The 17,540-nt window shown below is 36.4% G+C and overlaps 1 protein-coding gene across 1 annotated transcript in view; it reads right to left on the bottom strand.

Annotated features, from left to right (window-relative positions):
* The window catches only part of ARHGAP32 (Rho GTPase activating protein 32), a 511,643-nt gene that overhangs the window by 80,544 nt on the left and 413,559 nt on the right, over positions 1–17,540 (bottom strand). The gene's annotated exons all lie outside the window — the stretch shown is intronic.

The raw sequence follows: 17,540 nt of genomic DNA, 5'->3' as shown, positions 1-17,540 counted from the left end.
CAACAGCTATGATATCCCTTGTTCCACGTCCTCTTCTGAATCCGGCTTGAACCTCTGGAAGTTCTCTATCAATATACTGCTGCAAACGTTTCTGAATCTGAAGTATCACTACGGAAGTAGATTGCCCAACCTTCCTTTGGAGGAGTGGCTGGTGGTTTTGAACTGACAGCCTTCTGGTTAGCAGTCAAGTGCCTTAGGCACTATGCTACCAGAGCTCCTAGATGAAGTACTAGAAAGCTGAAATTTTAGAACATTAATCCTAAAAGTATAAAAATTCTTTCTTTCTTTTTCTTTCGAAGTACATACAACCTACTTTGCATCTTTTTTTTTCAGAACTGAAAATTCAGAATTAAGTAAATTTTCATGAGTATGGCCTCTATTTGCCCATGGGACCAAGAAACTTCTTCTCTTCTACCAAAACTATTCATCAGCACCACTAAAAGATGCCTGGCAACAATGATCAAAATGCCATTCAAACAGACTCAATTTGTGACTTTAAAAACAACTCTTATTAGAGTTACTTGCAAAAATACAATATAAATATTGAAGAGGTTCAATTTTTTATATTGAACAACATTATTAACATGTATTAACCTAATTAGAATTTTTGAAGTAATAGATGATTTGAGAGACTGACACAATTTCTAAGTAACTTTTTTAAGATTTCCTATTCAGATATTTATTTGTTTTTGTAGCATAGTGCCTAAGGCACTTGACTGCTAACCAGAAGGCTGCCTGTTCAAACCCACCAGCCACTCCTCAGAAGGAAGGTTGGGCAATCTACTTCCGTAGTGAGACTGCCTCAGAAACCCAAGGAGGGGTCACTATGAGTCAGGTCTGGCTCAACGGCACATAACAACAACAACAACTCAGATATTTATTTGTTTTCAATTAACAAAACAGTTTTATAGCATTTACTATGCAAAATGTACTACTCTAAGTATTTTATAAATATTTCTCATTATAACTCTATGAGGTTGATACTATCAATATCCTCATCTTATAGATGAGGAAGCCAAGGCAGAGAGGTTAAGAAGACTTGTCACAGTCATACAATTAGTAGTTAGTGGATCTGATATGCCTAGGAATATCATGCATCATGCCAAACTCTTCTACTACAGGTTGAATTCATTCTTTACTTCCTCTCTGAACATAGCTCTGAATATAAAATTGTTGGTGAATGGTTGGCCACAATTAATTGACATGATTTTACAACATGAGAGATCATAGAGAATTACAATATGAGAGATCACAGAAAATTGCAATATGTGGCAGGAATAAAGAATGTTAATTTTACCAATGGAACAGCTGTGAGTTTACAGAGTTTTGCTGAATACAAAATGAGTCTTGTGAAGTTTGTTCACAGAAGAGAAAGCAAAATCATCCTTCTTTTTAACATTTTTCAACTGAAAACAACCTTCTTTCTACACTTTTCTCGGTTAGCACTAAAGACAGAAAGAGAAAGTTAGAGAAAGAGAAAGGAAGAGTAATAAAAAAGATGGAAAAAAAAAGGAGAGAGAGAGAAATAGAGAAAAAATACTACATAAAAACTATTTGGAGAATGCTTACTACAACTCATTATAAGCCCTTCATATTATCTAAAATACGAGCATACATGTTGTTATTAAGCTGCCATCAAGTTAGTCCCTGACACATGATGACCCATCCATGCACAATGCAATCAGACCACTGTGATCCATAGAATTTTCAGTGGTTGATTTTTAAGAAGTAGATTACCAGACATATCTTACAGTCTGTCTTAGTACAAGAGCTCAGCTGCAATCTGTTCAGTATCATAGCAACATGTAACCCTCCACTGACAGACAAGTGGTGGCTGCACTTAAGGTGTAAACTGGCTGGAACTGAAGCCAGGTCTCCTGCATGGAAAGCAAGAACTCTACCACTAAACCTCCACCCCCCCATAAACATACATAAAAGTAACTAAATTTCACAATAGTTGCCCTGAAACTGGGAACATTATACAATTAATGGCCATAACTTTCACCTGAAACCCCAAAGATGTGGGTTGTATAAAAATATACGAAAAAAATTAATGCATGCAAAAACTGATAAAATTGAAATAAGGTTTACTCTCTAGATAATTGTATTATGACAACATTAATTCTTGGTTTTGATAACCAACTATGTACCATTGGGAGAAGCTGGATAATGGGTACAAAGGACCTCTTCATATAATTTTTATTACTTCTTCTGAGATTATAATTATTTCAAAATTAAAAAGTTAAAAATATATGGCTGACTGCAAAGTAACTACACTTTGTCTTCTAGTGATTGTTTATAGCATAGGAAAGTTCATTTGTCACTTTTCTCTATTTCACAAAAAGTGTGGAGGCCATCCACCTGTGAAAGACTAAGATGAATCTTTGTGTGAGTGGGATAGGAAAAGACAAGAAAATTCACAGGATAGGCAAAGGTTATATTCCAATCATGCAAATATGAAAAATACCTCAATGAGTTAAAGAAAAATTGACAAAATCTGTAATTCTCTCTATGTCCAAAATATATCCAGAATCAGACCACTTTCACAGCTACTGTTGTTGTTGTTATGTGCCGTCGAGTCACAGCTACTATCCTGTTTAAAGTCACCATCATCTTGCCTCGATCATTCCAGTAGCCAACTCCCAGTCTCTTGTCTTCCACTATGTCTTTTCCTATTCTTAACACAACAATCAAAGTGATCCTTTTACAAGGAGAGTCAATTAAACAATTTTGTTCAAAAGTCTCTAATGCCTTACCATCTACTTCAAAGTAAAAGCCAAATGTGTAGAGTAGTACACAGGGCACAATCAGAATTTGATCCTCTTTCACTTTGACTGCATCTTATCAACTGTATTCTCCTCATCAACCATAGGAGCTCTGGTAGCATAGTGCCTAAGGCACTTGACTGCTAACCAGAAGGCTGGTGGTTCAAACCCACCAGCCACTCCTTGGAAGGAAGATGGGGCAATCTACTTCTGTAGTGATACTGCCTCGGAAACCCAAGGAGGGATCGTTATGAGTTGGGTCCGACTTGATGGCACATAACAACAACAAGAACATCAACCATATCTCTTCAACCTGCTTTAACCAACCTGACCTTCCTGCTTTAATAAACCAGACATATACCCAGCTCAGCACCATTGCACTTGCCATTCCCTCTCCCTAGAAAGCTCTTCTCCCAGAAATGCATAGACCTCCCTCCTCAACTCTGTTAGGTTTTTGCTTATTAATGTACTAGTTAATTGATTAACCATTAATTTGTTCATTAATTATAATGAAATATAATTTTAAAATTATAATTCCACATAAACCACATCCCAACACTTTCTAACCACTCTCTCCCATTTCTCATTTATTTTTCTCCACTGTTGTTGCTGTTAGGGGCTTTTGAGTAGGTCCTGACTCATAGTAACTTCATGTATAGCAGAACAAAATATTGCCTTGTCATGTGCCATCCTCACAATCATTGCTATGTTTGAGCCAATTGTTGCAGACACTGTGTCAATCCATCTTGTTGAGGGTCTTTTTTGATGACCCTCTACCAAGCATGGTATCTTGGTATCATGCTTGGTAAAGTGGAGGGTCAACAAAGAAGGGGAAGGCCCTCAATGAGATGGACTGACATAGTGGTTGCAATGATGGACTCATGTATAGCAAGGGTCGAAAGGCTTGCACAGGACTAGGTAGGCTGTGTTTAGTTCTGCTGTGCACAGGGTCGCTACGAGTCAGAGATGACTTGATGCCACCTAATAACAACAAAACTCTACTTTACCAAGCATGATGTCCCTCTCCAGAGACTGGTCCCTCCTGATAACATATCCAAAGCATAAGAGACAAAGTCTGGCCATCCTCATGTCTAAGGAGTATTCTGGCTGTACTTCTTCTAAGACAAATTTTTTCTTTCTTCTGGCAGTCCATGGTATATTCAATATTATTCACAAACGCCATAAGTCAAAGGCATCAGTTCTTGTGTGGTCTTCCATATTCACTGTATAGCTTTTGCACACATGACATGATGAAAATATCATAGCTTGCCCTCAAAGTTGTACCTCAGTCCTCAAAGTTACCCTCTATATACATCTATTTTTCTCCCCAGCACTTAGAAATCTTACTAGATATTTCACTTGTTTGTTTACTGGATGTTTGTTTCTTTCTTATCACACTTGAACATAATTTCCAAAATAGCAGAATTTCTATCTGTTGTGTTCAGTTTTTATTTTTCCCCCCTAGCACTTACTTTGCCTCAATAATAATAGATGACTAAATATTGGAAATGACCAAAATGGAAAAGTGGCTTGATTTAGGAGAAGGAAAAGACTGATTAGAAGTCTACTGCTTGTGCTGGCTAAAGGGTATACCAGGGTTCAGGAAATATTTTTGATAACTATAACCTCAACACAAAGAAAACAATAACCCTCACAACTGGACCAATAAGCAGCATCATGATAAATGGAGGCAAGACTGAAGTTGTCAAAGACTTCATATTACTTGGATTCACAAACAATACCCATGGAAGCAGCAGTCAAGAAATCAGTATTACTGTATTACAGTGAGTAAATCTGCTGCAAAAGACCTCTTTAAAGTGTTCAGGAGCAAAGATGTTACTTTGAAGACTAAGGTGCACCTAACCCAAGCCATAGCATTTTCAATCACCTCATATCCATGTGAAAGCTGGACAGTGAACAGGCAAGACTGAAGAAGAGTGGAGGCTTTTGAGTTGTGGTGTTGGTGAATACTGGAAAGTACCATGGGCTGCCAGAAGAATGAAAAAAAAAATCTATCTTAGAAGAAGTACAGTCAGTATGCTCCTCAGAAGCAAGAATGGCCAGACTTTGTCTCACTTACTTGGATATGTTGTCAGAAGGACAACATATTCCCTGGAAAAGGATATCATGCTTGGTAAAATGGAGGGTCAGTGAAAAAGGGAAAGAAACCAATGAGGTGGATTGACACAGAGGCTGCAATGATGGGTTCAAGTACAGCAAGGACTGTGAGGATGGCGCACAACTGGGCAGAGTTTTGTTCTGTTGTACACAGAGTCACTATGAGTTGGAGCTGACAACAACAATATAATAGCAACTGTTCATATTTATGATTATCAGTCAATAACTGTTTGTTGTTGTTGTTGTTGTTGTTATATGCCGTCGAGTCAGACCCGACTCATAGCGACCCCTCCTTGGGTATCCAAGGCAGTTATCACTAAGGAAGTAGATTGCCCCATTTTCCTTCCGAGGAGTGGCTGGTGGGTTTGAACCACCAGCCTTCTGGTTAGCAGTCAAGTGCCTTAGGCACTCTGCTATCAGAGCTCCCCAATAACTGTTTGGAGCATCCAGTATGTATAAAGGATGCAATGCAAATTATTATAGACTAAGTTCCCACAAACAAAACAATCTAGATGGGAAAAATGACACCCAAGAAGTGAAATATCAAATTCAAAATGAGAAAATTCATTGCCATAAACTAATCTCAAAATGTGGTTTTAGGGCCAGTATTACCAATATCATCTGTGAGTTTGTCTGAAACAGAATCCCAGGCCCCAACCCAAACCTACTAAATCATGATCTACAGCTTAACAAGATCCCTATAGTGAGCTGAAAGCACATTTCCTTTGTAAAGACTGGCCTAGGAGTCTTCAAGAAGGAGAAAGTCATTTTAGCAAGAAGGATCTTAGGAAAGGAAGAAGGGAACCCAAAGTATATTAGGAGAAGAGTAAGGAAACATTTCTTTTAAAGCTGAATATAGGAAAGAAATAGGGGGGAAAAATAGGCTATCAAGATTAGTTAGTTCCAATAGTTGTGCAGCACCTCAAATTATAGGTTATGTATTACATGTATTATTTTGGCAAACCACCAAAGTTTTCTGAAGATGGGTTACAATACACAAAAGTTGTATTCTAAAAATGTATTTCAGTAGTAAAAAATAGGATGGATTAATTCAAGAGGCTTAATTGTGCATCCACTGTATATACCATGGGTGAGATGAAGATGAATGAATGAGACCTACTTTTCACTTGTAAGGACAGTGTAATTTAGAGAGCAAGTGAAATAGCTGTTATTAGTTTTAACTAGGAGTCGGGAGGGGATATGGTTAGGGAGAGATAGGTCAAGGACGCTCTCATGGAACAAGTGAATTAAGGCCTGATAAAATATAAGGAGGATTTCAACAGGTTAAACCAGGAAGAGAGCAATTCAAGCTGCAGGGACAGCAGGAGCAAAGTTAGAGCCATGAAGTCATGTGGTATGTTCAGAATGTGCAGTTAAGTCCAGTAGAGTACACAGAGAGAAAGGCTAGAACAGGAGAACAGACAGGAAGGATGGCTGAAAATGCCATAATATAACCGAATCTGGAGTTATATTTTAATGAGGAAAGATTGAAAGATTTTTTTAATTTTAGAAAGGCAATGAGAATTATGCAAATATTATAATTATATTATTAAGAAGTTATATATAACTATAATTATATTATAAAGAAGTTGAAAACAAAATGAGTGAGTTAAGTAGGTTCCTAGAAGTAATTCTCTGCCTTAAATCTGTCCTTTCATACTAATTTCTGTTCTGCTCATATAGGCCTTCTGAAAATTCAAATACATTTTTATTTTATTACTATTATAATAAAAACAAATGGTAGTAAATAAATCTTTATGAGACAAAGAAAGTAAACATCTCTATTCACAGTTCTATACTGGGAAGAATTCTGGTTTTTGAGTTAATCCATTAAAGATGTGTTAATCTATCCCAGCTGATTGGTTCAGTCCTTGACATGCAGTAAGTATTACATAATGCTAGTTACTATTAATATTATTAGGTATCAGAAGACTTCAATATGTCCTAGTGTGAAACCTCAGGCAAATCTCTTAACTTTTAAAATCTCAGGTGCTTCTTTTTTTTTTTTTTAAAGGGAATGGATGGGATAGAAAAATATTCCCTATACCCATATACCTCACAGGTTATACTGGGGTTTAAGTTCTGATCTAAAGAACTGAAAAAAATATTCACAAACAATTATAACATATTATAAATTGTTAGCTGCTTTTCCCAGATTCATAGTAAGAAAATATTATTTTGCCTTATATGCTGGGAGAAAGCTTCCTTAGGCATTCTGGTATTTCAGATTTTAATGTCTGACTCTTAAAATATTAGCCTCCTGTTCTGGTTACCAAGTGCTGCTCTGACAAGAATATATACCACAAAATGGGATGGCTTAAACAAACAGGAGTTTATTCTCACAATTTGGAGGCTTTAAGTCCAAGTTCAAAGTGCCAAGCTCTAGTGGCTGGGTGAAAGCCCCTCTGCCTTGGGCTTCAGCTCTGCCTCCAGCTCCAGGCCCACTGAAGCTAGAGGTTTTTCTTCACTCAGACAGCTGTTGGCTGCTGAGGCTGCCAAGCCCAAGATTGACAAGTAAAAAGACACAGTCCCAATGTTACCAAACCACACAAGTCTGCTGTAAGTCCCAAGGTCGGCAGAGCATAGCAGGCTGCTGAACAACACGGCTACATGCAGGGTCCAAGGTGCCATAAGCTAGAGACTATCCCCAAGGCTTCTCCTTATATACAGGAAGCGGACCACATTCCAAAAGCAGCTACTCAGCTGCTTGCGGTAGATCCCGCCATGGAGTTGTTGCCAGTCTCATCATGGGGAATAATTACCACCAACTGCCCAGCTACTCAACCAGGCCCAGCCAAGCTGACACACAAATTTATCTACCACACCTCCAGAACACAAATAAACATATGTTCAGTGAAGACTATTCAACAGTACAGCATTCCACATGGGACAAGTAAAATCCTGGACTTATTTTTCTTGATATAGAATGTCTGGTCACTTCAGATTAAGATGACATGTGAAGAAACACAGCCACTTAAAGACAAAGTGCTGGAAACTCAAAGAAAGAGAGAACAGAAACAACCCAAAAGCAAACGAATACAAGAAAAGAAAATATCATTAGGTCAAACTGGAAGGAAAAGAAAAAGAAAAAGCAAGATACTAGAGGGTCCATTTCCTAAAAGAATACTTCAAAGAATTTTTTTTTTTTTAAATTTCAAAATAATGGTACAAATTTAGGCTAATTTGTTACCTTATAAACAACTTTTTAAACAAACATAAGGATTTCATCAGTGATGCATCTGATTACTAAGTCCTTCCCCCAAAGGAAAACTTTAGCTACCTCTGTCTGCTAACAACAACAATAACAAAACTTGGCTGCGATCAAAAAGAAGATAAAAATGCTTGATGCAAACTACATTCAAGTAACTGTCCAGGAAAGCTCCCTCCCCTACTGTCGTCACAAGAAACCTCATGTGTTCAGTGATATATATTTATCCTAACTCACTGCTGTCAAGTCAGATCCAACTCATAGCAACCCCCCTAGGGTTCCCCAGGCAGTATCACTATGGAAGTAGATTGCCCAACATTAAAGAAGTATAATTAGAAACTAAATAGATCTCATTTCAGCATGGAAATTATTTAAAAAGGATATACTACAGTAGGTAAGCATAGTGCAAGAGTAACAGCTGCCACTTAATAAATATCCAGGGGCTTTATTTAGGCTTTGGACAGGGTGAAGCTAAGGGAGATTACAATCTATTTTTTAAATATATATTTTATAAAGAAATAATTGATTACCTTAAATAATTTAAATAACATGGAAGCTACTGCTACAATTCCATACCTCTTTCCAGTTTGGTATATATTATCTCAAATCTTCTTCTATTGCATTGCCAATGGGATCATATTGGACATACTTTTCCATGATCTGCTTTCTCATGTAACAACGGATCATAATAAAAAATTCCCTGGGTAAGTATTCCCTCTACCTCATAATTTTTCTTCTTTCACAGTATTGAAGTACCAAATTTATTTTGTGAATGTGTTTTCCAACATTTTAGTATCAAAGCAATGCTTCAAGAAACATTCATAAGGATGGAAGGTATATTAAAAACATGTAAATGAAATATAGCCCTCCTTAATAACCCTAGTGACTCAGAATTCTTACTATGGCAAGCACAGAGAAGTATCTTTTCCCCCCTCACTTTTCTATTCCCTTCCAACAATTTTTTTTATTGCTTTACACACAAAGAAATAGCTACTAAAATCAACTTCAAATATAATAGTTTTCTTTTAAGAAAACTGTACTGAATATGGCCCACTCAGAACACTGCAGAACTTATATATACAACTCAGTGAATTATAAGCAACTGTAAATTATAAGAAGCATACATTTTTTTACAATCAACTCCCTGGATCAACAGAAAATTAACAGCATTCCAGAATCCTCTCTCTTGACCATTCTAATCATTTACCTCCTCTCCAAATGTAACCACTATCCTAACTACTAAAACCACAGTGTAGTTCTAAATTATATATGTGTGTATGTGTGTTTGTGTGTGTGTTTATATGTGTGTATGTGTATACAGAAGTCTCTGGATGGGTCAAATGAGTAACATGATCAGCTGTTAACTGAAAGGTTGGTGGTCTGAATCCACTCAGAGATGCCTTGGAAGAAAAGCCTAACAATCTATTTCCAGAAGATCAACCACTGAAAACCCTATGAAACACAACTCTACTCTGATACACATGGATTCTCCATGAGTCAGAGTCAACTCAATGGCAACTATTATATACCTAAGAATGCAACTTCAGGGTCATAGGGTATGTGCATATCAATGCCGAACAATGATTGTCTCAAATTACACTCCCACCAGCAGTATGTGAGAGTTCCCACTACTCTACATCTTTGCCAACCCTTGATACTATCACTCTTTAACATCAACCATTCAGGTGGGTGTGTCAGTGAGGTTTTAATTTATATTTCCCTCAGTGCCTAAGGTACCTGCCTGCTAACTAGAAGGTTGGTGGTTCAAATCCACCAGCCACTCTGTGGAAGCAAGACTGGGTAAAATCTACTTCAGTAAAGAATTACCACCTTGGAAACCCATTGGGGGTTGCTATGAGTTGGAATCAACTCAATGACAGTGGGTTTGGTTTTAGGAACTCTGGTGGCGTAGTGCCTAAAGCATCTGACTGCTAATCAGAAGGATGGAGGTTCAAATCCACCAGCCACTCCTTGGAGGGAAGACTGGGCAATCTACTTATGCAGAGATACTGCCTCGGAAACCCAAGGAGGGGTTGCTATGAGTTGAAATCAACTCGATGGCAGTGAGTTTCAAGACTAATAAGGTTGATAATCTTTTCATATTATTAATAATATTTCATATTATTATTTTGCAATTTTGGTATTTTCTTTTGTGAAGTACTTATTCAAGTTTTTTATTCATTTTAAAAATACTGATTCATCTGTTCTTACTGATTTTTTACATATTCTGGTTAGGATACCTGTGTCAGGTATGTATACTGCAAATATCTTTACTCACTCTGTGGCTGGATTTTCACTATCTTAATAGCACCTCATGATGAACTGAAGTTTCTTTTTTTAATTAAGTTTAATTATTAAAACTTCCAGTTATGATTAAAGTTTTATATATAACTTAAAGTCAAGAAGATAGGTCATGAAGATATTTCTATGGCATTATCCTCTAGAAATTTCATTATTTTACCTTTCACATACAGATCTCTAATTCTTCTGGAATTAATTTGTGTGTATGGGGTTAAACAGAGGTCCGATATCTCTTGTCATTTTCTATACAGAAGTCTAACTGGCCTACCAACATTATTGGAATGATTGCCCTTTTTGCACTGCCCTGCAATACCACCTTTGTTGTAAATCAAGCATGTGTAGATAAACAGATTTCTGGAATCTATCCTTGCATCAATACTAGTATCTTAAATACTGTACTATAAGTTTTGATAGCTACAACAGCAAGCCTTTCCACTTTTTTATTCTTTTTCAAAATTGTCTTGAGTATCCCTGACTGCATTTCCATGTAAATTTTAGAATCAGTTGGTCAGCTTGCACAAAAAAAATGCAAATCAAACCTTGGGACATTTATCAGCAACTTTCCCCTGTTGAGATCCGAACTCCAATTTTTGTTCCCTTCACCCTGTGACTTCCTCTACTCTATCACCAGATGCCTGTAGGCAAAAAATGTCCTCATAGGCTGGAATCACCACTTGGGGTTTTCTTTTTCTATTTGACCTTGCTTCAGTAATTGTTTACTGCCTTATTAACTCTCCAATGCTTCAAAGAAATATTTTTATATTCTTACCCAACTTTCTAACTGTTCTGAGAGGGACCAAGAAAACAAACTCACTTGCCATAGAGTTGATTTAAACTTACGGTGACCCTACAGGACAGAGGAAAACTGCCCCGTAGGGTTTCTAGGGCTATAAATTTTTAAAGACGCAGACTGCCTTATCTTCTTCCTACAGAGCAGCTGTGGGTATGAGCTACTGACCTTTTGGTTAGCAGATGAATGCTTCAATCACCACACCACCCTCTTCTGAGAGGGAAGGTATGTTTAAATTTCAGAAGTTCATGTCCCAAAATAAACTGTTTTCCACCCTTCTCCTAACCTTCTTTCTTTAATCTTCTTTTCTCTCTAGTGGAATAGGTGGGTAATATGCAAAGATGGAGCATTCCACTATGGAAATTATAAAAAGAACCAAATGTTGGTTCTAGAATGAAAATAATATGATGTGAGAATAGAAGAATATGTTAGATGAGCTTAAGAGAAGATTGAAAGCAGAGAGAAAAATCAATGAACTTGAAGATAGGACAATGAAAAGTACCCAAACTAAAACAAAAAAAGGGAAATATAGTGAGGGGGAAAAATAAATAGAACCAAGGGTCAGAAATCTGTGGGACAATATCAAAGTGCATAAATCAATGAGTAAAGGAGAGGATAGAGAGAATTAGACAAAATAAATATGTGAAGAGATAATAGCTGAGAACACTAAAAACTTTAAGACATCAACAAGTAGATTCCAAATGCTCAGTGAACTCCAAGCAGAATAAACACTCCCAAAAAATCCACATGTCCTTTTCCTTCCTTTTTCTTCCATCTCATTCTCAGCATATTCCACCAAACCAGGCCCTATGGTGATGGAACTAAAGGTCAACTTTGCATGGAAAAGCTTTCACCTATCTTCTTCTTTCACCTTGCTTCTATCTCTCTCTATCTCTATCTCTTACTTACTTTATTATTATTTTTTTTTAATCCACCATGGATACCTGCTATCTCAAGCAGGACATGTGACTAATTAATTTTATTTTTATATATGAAAATAATTGAACATATTGAGAATATTAAGAACAGGTCTAAGAGGACATATTTTCATATTAACCTTGTTGTGTAATAGTATAGAGACCTTTAAAATTTTAATCTTAAACTATAGCTGCTGCTTTGGGGTTTGGAATATAGCAGTGACAGATGGCAATGTTAAAAATAAATAGAACATTCAAGTTGTTTATACTGTAGGCAAAGATAGTTTTAAAGTGTGAAACAAGCTTGTAGCTGATATATTTCACATTATCCTTTTCAAAATGTATTAAGGATATACATTTCCCAATGCCAATTCTGCAATGTTATTCTCAAAAACCAAAAGACAAAATATTAGTTCTTGAAGATGGGCTGGTTTATAAAATATCATTACTTGTATAGAATTAACAATGCCATAGGTCTATGAATAGAAACCAATTTTTGAGTACTATCAATAACTGAGTAACATTCCCAAACTGCAAAAGTTTTTGGAGATCATCACGATTAGAACTATCAGTTTTCCCATTCAAAACTTGAGAAAAGTATTTGATAGTTACAATTTATTTTAATACCAATATTAAAATAATTTTACAAACTCATCCTAAATCCTCAATTCAAAATTATCTAAGATAAGACTTAGCAACTAATAAAAGTGATAGCTATATCACAGGAAAATTCATAAAAGAAATACACAAGAAATCACAATAAAATTTTTATGTTAAACCTTAATAGCATCAAAACAATGAACAATTAAAAAAAAAAACATATGATCATCTCAATAGATAGAGTAAACACTGGCAAAATTCAACATTTTTTCACGATAAAAACACTGAACAAACAAGGAATAGAAGGGAACTTTCTCAACCTGACAAAGGGCATTTTGAAAAACACACAGCTGAAATCACACTTACTGGTGATAAAATGGATGCTTTCCCCCAAAGATAAGGAATAAAACAAGACTTCTGCTGTTTCCACTTCTATTCAACATTGCTCTAGAGTTTAGACAAGGTAATTAGGCAAGACAAAGAAATTAAGTGGCATCAAGATTGGAAAGGAAGAAGTAACACTATCTGTGTTTGCAGATGGCATGACCATGTATATGGAAATCCAAATGAATCCATTGAAAAACTAATAGAACTAATAAATGAGTTCAGCAAAGTTGCAGAATACAAGAACAACATAAAAAAAGTATAAAACAAAACACAAGAAATCACAATAAATTTTATATTTATTTATGTCTATGCACTTGCAATGAATAACCCAAAAATGAAATTAAGAAAACAATTCCATTTATAATAGTATCAAAAAGAATGCATAGGAATACATTTAGTAAACATACACTCTGAAAACGACAAAACACTGTTGAAAGAAATCAAAGATGGTCTAAATAAATGCAGAAACATCCTCTGTTCATATTGTTAAAATGTCAATATTCCCCAAATTTATCTACAGATTCAACTCGATCTCTATGAGAATCCCAGGTATTTTCTTTGTTAAATGGAAAACTGATTCTAAAATTCAATATGAAACTGTCAGAGATCCAGAATAGCCACAAAAAAAAAAAAAAAGTCTTGAAAAAAATGAAGTAGGAAAACTCCGACTTGCCAATATGAATAGTAATCAAGATATTATGATACTGACATAATGGTATACATATAGATCAATGGAACAGAGCTGAAATTTCAGAAAAACAACTCATGTGCTTGTTAAGTTGATTTTCAACAAAGGTGTCAAGACAATTCAATTTGGAAGGAATAATCTTTTAATCAAATGATGCTGGGACAACTAGATATCTACATGTAAAAGAATGAAGTTGGACCCTTGCTGCACATATACACAAAAATTATCTCAAAATAGACTGTAGATTTATTTATTTATTTTAAGAGCTTGTTTTACATTCAAAGTCATGCATACATTTAGTTTCATTCCCCATTCACCATGTCCATCCCTAACCCAGTCTCCTCCCCTCCCTACCCTGCAACACTCCCCCTGTGCCCCTCATAATTATGTATTCCTGTTTGTCCTATATTTCCTCAGTTTGAATGTTGGTCCTTCAGTGTCCCATGTCTACTGCTTTAAGAGATGTATTACCACTGAGTGTGTGTGTGCAGCATCCCGGGTTGAGTGGTCTGCGTGTACATCTTGTTAACTATTGGGCTGAGAGCCCGCCCCTGGGGGTGAGTTTTATTCCAGGTGCCAAATGTATTTCCCACCAGCCACTCCTCGGAAGGAAGGTTGGGCAATCCTACTTCCGTAGTGATACTGCCTCGGAAACCCAAGGAGGGGTCGCTATGAGTTGGGGCCGACTCGACGGCAAATAACAACAACAACAAATGTATTTCAGGGCCATAGTATTTGGATTCTCACCAGACTTCATCTGACCAGTAATTCTGGTCATTATTGAGTTTTTGGATTTTGTTCCAGGTTTTCCCTCCCACTCTATCCAGGATCTCCAGATTTGATCCTTTCCTGAGCGGTTGGCATTGGTAGCCAGGCGCCATTCGGTTCTTCTGGTCTCAAGGGCCATTTTTTGTGTGTGCATTCTTCTTCACTTCTGATGCTAGGAGACCATTAGCTGCATCCTAGATGGCTGCTTGAAAGCTTTTAAGACTCCAGTCACTACTCACCAATGTAGGATGTGGAGCAACACTTTTATGTATTTGGTTGTGCCAACTGAGTCTGGTGTACCCCAGTACTATGGTCCTGAGGTAGTAGCTCTATTGTATCTCTCTCCCATAGTGTTGGGATTAGACTGTACATTTAAATGTAAGAGCTAAAACTATAAATCACTTAGAAAAATATACAGGAGTAAATCTTCATGACCTTGGGTAAGGCAAAGGCTTCTCTGATATAACACCAGAATTGTAAGTGACAAAGGAAAAAATAAATTGGACTCTATCAAAATTAAAAGCTTTTATACTTCAATAGAAACTATCAAGAAAGTGAAAGACCTACAGAATGGGAAAATATATTTGCAAAGCATATTATCTGATAAGAAACATATATCTAGAATCTATAAAAAACTCTTACAACTCAATGATAAAAATAAGCAAGAGATTTTAATAGATATTTCTCCAAAGAAGATATAAATGGTCAAAAAGCACATAAAAAGATGCTAAACATAATTAGCCACCAGGGAAATTCAAGTCAAAACTCCAATGAGATACCTACTAAGACGATTATAATAAAAACCAAAACAGACAAACAAAAAACAAATTTTAAGTGCTTGTGAGGATGTGCAAAAATTAGAAGTTTCATAGACACTGCTGGAGAGATTATAAATTGGTACAGTTGCTTTGAAAAACAGTCTGGCAGTTCCCAAAAAACTTAAAAATAAAGCTAATAAATGACCCAGCAATTCCACTTCTCAGTAGAATGAAGAAATAAAAGGATATGTCTAAACAAAAGAGTGCACTTGAATGATCATAGTAGCATTATGAGTAACAGCCAAAATCAGAAATAATCCAAATGCCCATTAACTGATGAACATATAAATAAAATGTGTTATAGCCATACAATAGAATATAACTCACAAAAAAGGTATTGAAACATTAATACATACTACAATATGTACTAGATGAACATTGACAATATTATAGTAAGTGTAAGAAGCCAGTCACAAAGGACTACATATTATGAGTCCACTTTTATGAAATGTCCAGAACAGGCAAATCTATAGGAATAGAAACTAATTAGTGTTTGCCTAGGGTTTAGGGGTATTTGGAAAAATGTGGGAGTGACTGCTAATGGTCACAGGGTTTCTTTTGGGATAATGAAATGTTCTAAACTTGGTTACAGTAATGGTTGAACAACACTGTGAATACACCTGAAAACAACTTTAAATGAGTGAATTGCATGTGAATTCTGTCTCAATAAAATTATTATTTTTTTAAGTCAATGACAGCGTAAGAAGGAGGGGGGAACAGTCACTACAATATCTAATGAGCATTTATGAGCATTTATTGAGCAGCACCCACTGAAGAAGTCATTTTAATAAAATTTACCCAAAAAAGGGGGATTTAACAGAATATAAAATGTCTTAAAAAGAGATTGAGAATCCTGGCTCAAATGGAACTGCAGAGAAAAGGGTTCTCAAGTATTTTCTCTACTGAATAATAAAGTTACTCTGTTTAAAATTAACAAATTCCTATGAAAGAAATGTTAACAATGACGATCTAATCTTCAGGAGCTTTGGTAGCATAGTGCCTAAGGCACTTAACTGTTAACCAGAAGGCTGGTAGTTCAAACCCACCAGCCTCTCCTTGGAAAGAAGGTTGGGCAATCTACTTCCGTAGTGATAACTGCCTCGCAAACCCAAGGAGGTGTCGCTATGAGTTGGGTCTGACTCAGTGGCACATAACAACAACAACAACATCTAATCTTCTACAAAGAAGTAAGTGTTGAAAGGGATGTTACCTCTTCCCTACCCTTGGGTTGTGCAAACAGTCTGGATCGACAACTAACCTAAATGTTTGCACTGTGAACCCATTCAGAGGCACTGCAAAGGAAAGGCCTGGTAACCTTCTGTGAAGATTATAGCCAACAAAACCCTATGCAGCACTGCCACACTGTAAGAAATGGGGTTGCCATGAGTCAGAATTGACTCAACAGCAAGGAGTTTGGTTTTCATTTTACTAACCAAGGGAAAGAAAAAAAAAAAAACTTCTTTTTCCCCTGAACCATTGTTACACGCTGGTCTCAAATTTTGAAAATACTTTTAAAGAAAACAGTCCAAATAAATTCTGAAGCCTAGAATTTTTTTCTTTTAACAGGCAGGGGGTGGGGGATGTTCAGAGGAAATACAATACAATCAGGCAAAATAGATTTGATTACATCTTTGTCTCTCCAAAGTTCTTCAGTCTTTCTTTCCATTTTCTTTTTAAAAATTTACACTGGATTAAAAAGTTTCAAACTATGTATTCCTTAGAATCTTTCTGAGACTAAATCACACCAGTAAAGTAACAAACAAATAAATAAAATCCATTTTCTTGATTTTTCTCCCTCATGACATTGCCTTACTCTTTTGGAAAAGTCTTCATATATTTATGGGAGCAGTATAAGTACACCCTTTGCCACTGAATTGGTTCTCACTCATAGTGTGACCCTACAGGATAGAGTAGAACTGCCCAGGTGGTTTCTGTGGCTGTAAAATCTTTATGGAAGCAGACTATCCCATCTTTCTCCCACAGAGCTGTTGGTAGGTTCGAACAGCCAAAAACTGTCCCATTTGCAAAAACCATTGTACCATCAGGGATCCTTCCTGTAAGTATTTGTTGTCGTTGTGTGCCAACGAGTCAGACCCGACTCATAGTGACCCCTCCTTGGGTTTCCGAGGCAGTATCACTACGGAAGTAGATTGCCCCATCTTCCTTCCGAGGAGTGGCTG

This window comes from Orycteropus afer, unplaced genomic scaffold, assembly GCF_000298275.1.
Source record: "Orycteropus afer afer isolate SDZICR_OR568_19922 unplaced genomic scaffold, OryAfe1.0 scaffold00649, whole genome shotgun sequence".
NCBI lineage: Eukaryota > Metazoa > Chordata > Mammalia > Tubulidentata > Orycteropodidae > Orycteropus > Orycteropus afer.
Note: the sequence above shows the minus strand (reverse complement) of the source record. Positions and strands in the feature narration are given on the sequence as shown.